This window comes from Coffea eugenioides, chromosome 9 (assembly GCF_003713205.1).
Source record: "Coffea eugenioides isolate CCC68of chromosome 9, Ceug_1.0, whole genome shotgun sequence".
NCBI classification, from domain to species: Eukaryota; Viridiplantae; Streptophyta; class Magnoliopsida; order Gentianales; family Rubiaceae; genus Coffea; species Coffea eugenioides.
Genome location: NC_040043.1, coordinates 37,640,718 through 37,648,673, shown reverse-complemented (window position 1 = coordinate 37,648,673; position 7,956 = coordinate 37,640,718). Strand labels below are relative to the sequence as shown.

The 7,956-nt window shown below is 35.6% G+C and overlaps 1 long non-coding RNA gene across 1 annotated transcript; it reads left to right on the top strand.

Annotated features, from left to right (window-relative positions):
• Window positions 1-733: 733 nt before the first annotated feature.
• On the top strand, window positions 734-2,461 carry LOC113783623. Its single transcript, XR_003469931.1, has 3 exons — window positions 734-1,074; window positions 1,364-1,474; window positions 1,700-2,461. It is a non-coding gene; the product is annotated as an uncharacterized LOC113783623 (long non-coding RNA).
• Window positions 2,462-7,956: the final 5,495 nt, after the last annotated feature.

Genomic DNA, 7,956 nt, shown 5'->3' with positions numbered 1-7,956 from the left:
TTTATGGTAGTTTACACTTACCTATATTCTTTATCTTCTTATTTATTGGTACTCGACAGTATAAATGCTTGGATTTTGCAAAATGTAAAAAAGGACTCAATCTTTCTTTTGATCAGTTATTCTTGTTTACTTAATGCGTATCTATGGAATGTTGATATGGCAATTCATAAAGATGCGTATCTATGGAAATTGGTAAGTTATTCTTGTTTACTTAATGTGTATCTATGGTTGTTTACTTATTAGAAGTATAAGTTGAGTTATTGGATATGGCAATTCATATTTTTATTATTTTTTAGAATGATTCTTTTGATATTCTCAATTATCTGCATCTTTATTTGCTGTCTTGACTAACTCAAGTTCTTTCTCATCTTACTTGCAGGTACTTAAAGTCTAAAAATTCAAACTTTTTGAACTTGATATTGTGCAAAGATTGGAGTAGTAAAAGTGCTTACCAATTTGTAAATTAAGGGTACGTTTGGTTCCCTGTAGAATTGGAGTGTAGAATTGGAATTGGAGCTCCAATTTCAATTCTTGTGTTTGGGTACTATCTTTCCTATAGAATTAGAATTGAATTACAATTCTAAATCGATCGAATTCCATGGTTCCAATTCTTTGGCTGAACCAAAGAATTCCAATTCCAATTCCACAACTAAACGGGTCCACGCGCGGATCTAGTATGGGTCAAAAATTAAAATCGGGTCAAAAGATATTGACACCCCTTTCTTCCCGTCTAACTCACCATTTTCCTCAGCCGCTAGGGCTCTGCTCTCCACCATCACTTCCACCTGCAATCCTAATACCTTACCTTTCCCACCACCGTCTCCCCCCTGCCTTCCATTTCTCTGGCCACTTCCTCCATCCTTCGCCACTCTCGCCACTGTCCACCCCAAATTTCAGACACATTTAGGGCTTGTGAGACACCCAGGAAGGATAATGCTTGTGAGACACCCAGAGGGATCGAGAATTGCCGAACCAAATTGCACCCAGCAAAGCAAACAAGCCTAGATCTCTCCAAGTCATCATTTCAGGCCTCGATACTGTTCACCATAACCATTCCAGCCTCCGCTCAAACGGGTTAGTCATGTATCTGTATACGTATAATCTACGGACCTCTGAATCCGTTGTTATTTTCGTTTGAATCGATTAGATTTAAGTATTCAAGCTTTCATTTCATCCGTCATATCAGTTCTGAACTAAGATCGGAATCGGGAAGTCGTTCGCATATTTTTGTATGTTTTAGAAGTTTGTGTTTGGGATCGAATTCGGTTGGAGATTGAAAGTCGTAATTGCAAATTTTTTGTTGGGGCACTTCTATCCGAGTTCTACTGCCATAAGATCTGTGACCGCCTTTTTTCTTTTGCAGTTTTTATCTGGGCCTCCGTAGGCATTTCTGGGCACCTCAGTTCATCTTGAAGCTGCAGAAACTTCCTGGTTTCTTCCCAGATTCCCAACAAAAAGGCGAAAGAGCTGCTTGGTAAGCGTCTTTAACTCTCCCTATTTACATACTTCGCTTATTTTTCTCCTCCTTTCGCTACTCCTGTCTTGTGAGTTAAATTATATTGAAGTCTCATCAAATCTTTCCTTTTGATGAGACTCATAGAAGGCTTTAGAAGGATTCTGATGTTTCTCGTAGCCAATTAGTCTTGTTTTTAGAAAGAAAGCTTTGTCGGGACTTTTCTGTTTCTTTCTTTTGTTGCAGTGTGCTGGAAAATCCTTACCAGCCGAAGCTTTAAGTCACTAGAATAAATTTAGGACATCTCCAAACAATTTTGTGCACATAAGTGATGATCTCAGCAACATCTCCAAATTACTTTTGCAAAAAGATTCCGTCCAGATAAGTCAGCATAAGTTCTTCATTTAACATATGTATGGATTTTTCAGGTGCCTATTTGCCTCTCACTTTTAGTTCTATAATGCAGTGGCTGCTGAATCTGGAGTGGTCACCTCAGAATTGATATGCGTCACCTGGGAATTGATATGCGTAGAACAGCTATGCCGAATAGGAAAGATTTTTGGGTGAAACAGAGCGAGCAAGATCCATCTCTGAGCTTGCAATTCAGCAACCTGCATTAGACATTCCACAGTTACTATGGAAGGAATCCATCGACTTTGAGATACCGGTGAAGGACTTGTCCTTGAGCTGCATGAACCTATGTGGTGATCAATGTTGCTGTTTTTTTTTTTTTGTTTTTTTCATGCTATCCAGATGCTTGTTGAGCTCATTTCACATCATACTAGAGATTGGTTAAGAAGTGTTATTTGTCGAGTCTGATTGGACATGCAAGTCAGAAAATGATACTTGTGTTGGCATTTAAATTTTGCTTCCAAATTTTTATGCTGGCCTTCGGCATTTTCATTCGGTTGTATTGTTAGGGGAGTGAAATGGAGACTTGGAACTTGTAGGTGTTATGACTAACGAACTTGCAAGTTAATAAATTATAGATGAATGGGTTATGGTACATGGTTTCTGGTGTATCCCTCGACCGACATTGGATGTTGCACAAATTGGACAATTCCTGTGTACAATTGTCTTTGCCAGATGCATGTTGCCTCCATGCGCCACAGGGATATATTTCTTCACAAAAAGGGATAATGGATCAAAACATGTTAAAGGAAATGTTCACCAAAGAAATTGATATGAGAGTGGGAAAAAATAAATTATTAAAGGCATATATTGGTTTTTTCTTTCAAATATTTAGTAAAGATTAGCTAAATGTAAGAAAAAAAGAAATTATTATATAGAAAAAAGAAAAAAAAGAAAAATTATATGTAAGCAAATGTTTCATGAAAACAATTCTAATTCCTAATGAATTCTTCTCTCATGCAAACAAAGAATTTGGAATTCCAAATAAATTCCATATCAATTCTATGCATTTTCCAAACGAAAGAATTGCAATGATTTGGAATTCCAATTCATAGAATTCCAATTCTATAGAATTTTAATTCTAATTCAATTCCAATTCTGTAGAACCAAACGCACCCTAAATGTTTTTGCTCACTTTAGTAAAGTGACTTTTGTAAAGCATGTACTCCATATAAAGGCCTTGATATCATTTTGGTTGAATGTCTTTAGCTGAATCTTGTATGCTGATGCCTTTTTTTCCTCTTTGGCTTGATTATTTTAATTGAGTAACAGGTGTGGGCTACTTCTCTTACTCCGTTTGTGCCAATGTGAATTTTTATTTTATCATAAAAAAAGATGTGAATTTTAATTTGTAGATCTCTAATTAAAATTATAGAAAGAAGATTCACACTTTGTCCTGCAACCGAGAAAAGAGAATAGAAGTACTTTGTCTTGAAACCAATGATTGTGGGGCCCGTATACTTTGTCCTACAATCGAGAAAAGAGATGCACTTTGTCTTGAAACCAATGATTGTGGGACCCATAGCATTTTGTGGGCCAAGCTATAGTATTCTTTATGCATAATTAATGAAGGGTATGGAGGGAATTTCAGAGTATAAAGTAGCTAAAAATAGGAAACATGACAAACATTTTGGGACAGCCAAAAAAGGAAAGAATAACACTTTCAATGGGACGGAGGGAGTAACAATCTCCACGGTTTATTGAAAGTACATATGTATAAATTTTCATGTTGAGTTAGCATTGGAAGCTAAGGCAGTCTGGATGTAGTTTGCAGTACAAGATTGGATTTTGTAACATCGAGGAAAAAATATCAAAATACTCATATTTACACGTTTCTTGAAAGCTAAACAAGTTGAATGGTGGTAGCATTATTTGTTATTAGGATTGTTCTTTCTCTTGCAGATCTATACGTGTTTCAAATAACAAAATTGGGGCAAAATTTTTATATAATTGCGGAATGTTGTTCAAGAATTGAATATTCATGGTTCAAACCGAGGAAGAGGTGTGAATCAAAGTTTTAAGGAGGAGCAACAATACCATAATGCAAAACGAATGATCGGTTACACAATAATTGGTTGAAATTGGGGCAAATTTTTTGTAAAGATTCTCTAAGTGAGTATTCAAAAACTTTTCCATGCACTAACACTCCTTTCTCGGCAATTTAATTTCTTATTGGTGAGTCTCAACGTCCACCGCGCACCCTTCTACCTCCTTCTTGACAAATCAACAAATTTTAATTTTTTGTTGGCGAGTCTCAGCGTCCTCCGCGCACTCTTCTACCTCCCTTCTTGATAAATCACATTTAATTTCTTGTTGGCGAGTCTCAGCGTCTACCGCGCCCCTTCTACCCCCCTTTCTTGACAATCAAATTTAATTTCTTGTTGGCGAGTCTCAGCGTCGGCCGCGCACCCTTCTACCTTCCTTTTTGACAGATATTACGGCAGGATCGGGTCTTATCCCACTGACTGATGATTACGGCAGGATTGGATTTTATCCCACTGACCGATGTTATGGCAGGATCGGATTTTATCCCACTGATCGATTTTACGGCAAGATTGGGTTCTTATCCCACTGACAGATGTTACCGCAGGATCAGATTTTTTTCCACTGACCGATGTTATGGCATGATCGGATTTTATCCCACTGACCAATTTTACGACAGGATCAAGTATTATCCCACTGACCGATGTTATGGCAGACTCTGATTTTTATTCCACTAACCTTTCTATGTTTACAGGTTTCAGTTCATAGCAGAATAACTACAGGTAAGTATTTTGTGTCTACGTCTTTGTCTCGAATTTTTTCAAAATTCAGATAAAGATAGCCAAGCTGTACACACCTTTTATTCAATTTTAGCTTTATTTTTATTATTTATTCTTGTCCTTATTTTATTTTATTTTAGTTGATTAAATTTGTAAAATGATAGTTAGTGTTTATTTTTACTTATTTCAGTAAATTAGGTTCATCATTTTTCTTTTTAAGATATTTTTGCATTAAATTTCGAAAAAAGAAAATTCTTATACAAATTCCAATCTTTTTTTATCTTTTCAATTTTTTAAAATAAAATGAATTTTTGCAAGGTAAAATCAAAAAAAGAAAAAAGAAAAGAAAGGAAGGAATGTAACATTTGTTATTTATCCTATATTTGTTTTGAAAAACAAAAAATTAAAAAGGAAAAATATGTGGAATACATGCATAATAGATAGGTGGAGGCTATGCAAACTAGTTAAGTGGGATAGGTAAGGGCTAGACAAGTGTCCTTATTTTTTGTTGACAACACAACACTTGCTAGATTAGGTGGTAGGACACTTGTTGATTTGGGAGATTTTGGAGAAATAATTTGGAAATGAGAGATAAGAAAAAGAAGCTACGGACTGAACAGAAAAACAAAGACAAGAAAGAAAGAAAAAAGGAAAAAGGCCACGGACTGAGGAAGGAAGAGAGGAAGCAAGAAAAAAAGAAGAAAAGTAGCTATGGGCAAAGGGGAAAAGCAAAGGAAGAGCTTCGGGTGGCAGCTGAGGAAAGAAAGGGAGGAAAGAAAGAGAGGAGGAAGGGAAAGAATCTGGGGAGAGAGCAAGAAAGAGGGAGATTGCAAAGGGATTGAAAAAAATCTGGAGAAAAAAAGGAAAAACCAAGAGGAACTTCGGGCAGTGGAAGAAAGCAAGAGAAAGGGAAGAAAAAAGGTTTTCGGGCAAGAAGAAAGGAGAAAAGAACCGAGAGAAAGAAAAGAAATGGGAGAGCTTCGGGGGGAATGAAGAAAGAAGGAGGGAGAAACCTGGGGAAGATCAGAGAGGGATCAGAAAAGAGAGAAACAGAGGGAGAAAGGGAAGAGAGAAAAGTGCAGAAATTTTTTCTGCTGAAAGTTGAGCCAGGGTTGATGAACCTACCATGTTCATGATCATATTTCAACAAATCCTGACCTCCTTTTGAGGAGATTTTTCTTGCTGCACTATCTACCATCATCAGTGAATAATTGGTATTCAGAAAATTCCTGGAAAAAACAGCTGCAACATCGTCAAATCCGGGCCTAAAATCGCTGCCGTCACCAGACTTGAAGCCGCGAAAAATTTTCTGCTTCGTGTCCAACGCTCCAGGCGCAAATTCTTTGTTTCCCTCGCATCGATTCACACTCCAACTGTTTGCAGGTAACGAATACATCTTGAGTTAGCCAACTTAACCTTTTCTATGAAGTTTCGTTGGACCATCGCATGAGCTTTTTTGTTTCGCTGGTATGCTTGTACCTGTCATTTCCTCCTTTTGTGATCCTAGTTGCTTCAAGGATTTGAGTTTTGATGATTTTAAGATTTGCTAAAATAGTTTTAGAGATGGTTTAATGTTTGATATTTGGGTTTTGATGTTTTAGAGACGGGTTTTAAGAGTTGCACCTGTTATAAGCTCTATTGCTTGTTTCACCAAAAGCCAACTTTGGTCTCCCTTTCTCGCATTTGCAGCTGATTTTCTTTTGATCTTCAATAGCTTAATGTTCACGATTGCGTTTTGTTAATCAACGAGGGTTGAAATTGTTAAGGGGTTTTGGTCGATAGGTTCTTGGGCTTTAGTTTGAGTTTGCACGAGATTTCTGCATTGAATAAGCTTTCAATTGTAGAAGCAACAAAAGATGTCTTCCTTTCTTTGCGAATCTATTGGGGGAGAGGGGATTTTGAATCTTTGATCTTGTGTCATTGCATGGTTGTTTGTTGGGTTGAGTTTTTGTGGGATTAGTTGACGGATCTGCATGTTTCATTGGAGTTCATGGCTGTTTTCCTGTGTATCCTGAAGCTGAAAAACAGAATGGTGTGGAATAAGAAAGCTCTTGCCTGATGCTTTGCATGCAAATTTCTGAAAATTGCACTTTAACCCCTATTTTTCTTAATAATGCTACTTTGGCCGAAAAATTTGAAAAAATAATCAAATTTCATCCTTTTAAAATGTTAACTTTCTTTGGCATGCTTTAATGTGATTTTTGGACAGATTATTCATGAGTTTTGGGATGAAATTTGAAGGTTTAATAACTTTTGATAGATTTATAGTTTTGATTTGGATTTTAGTAAATTTTGGGTAATTTTGTTGTTTAATTATAGCAAATGAGTTTTCATTCATTTTGTGAAGTTTAGCATTTGGTTTTGGTATGCTTCATCTTAAACCCTTAATTTTATTTTTTAATTTAGGCCCATAATATTTGTAATAATAATAATTTGACCCCTCAAACTTCTTTAATTGTTTCAATTAGGCCCTTGCTTAATTTAATTTTTCATTTAAATGCTTTAATTGTTCAATTCAATGTTTATTTTCATCTCTTATGATTATTTGTTAATTAAAGTGGTACCTTAATCATTTTCTTTGTGATTAGAGGGTAGAAAAGAGAAACTTCATTTCATTAGATCACCAGTTTAAGGGAGGTATACTCTACTCCTTATTTTGATCCTATGTACTCCTATGTGATTTTATGTGTGTAATTGCATGATTTTTGAAGGTTTTTTTATTATTTTATTATTTATTTATTCAATTTATTGGTTTTAATTTTGTATATTTATTTTAATTTAATTTTTGATTATTTTAAAGGCATTTAAATGCCAAATTGTAATAGTTAGGTTATTATTTCATTTCATTTCATTCTTTCCCCTTTTAGATTGTAGTTAGGGCCCCCAAATGTAACAGTTAGGTCTTCATTTCGCTTTGCATGCTTGTATGCCTATGTGTTTACTTGATTTCTTAGGGTTATTGCATCTAAATATCATGTTTATGTGTTATGTGCTATACGTGATTTATGTATTTATTGGCTTTATTATGTTTTACATGATTTATTTGATTATAATAAATGCATGTCGTCAGCACACTAGTCCAACGCTAGTTGTGACCCTTTGTTCCGATTTCTCACTAGTCTAATGCTAGTGAGAACTATAAACATAGGTTAATCCAACGCTAGACCCTTAAGAACCGTCCACGCGCTAAATCATGGTCGTGTGACCAATCACTACATTTTCATGCATATTTTCTGCTTTTTAAGATTTTATCATTTTGCATGACATTTCCCTTATATGTATATCATTTATCCCATATTTTCCCTATACGTATATTCCTTATCCCTATGT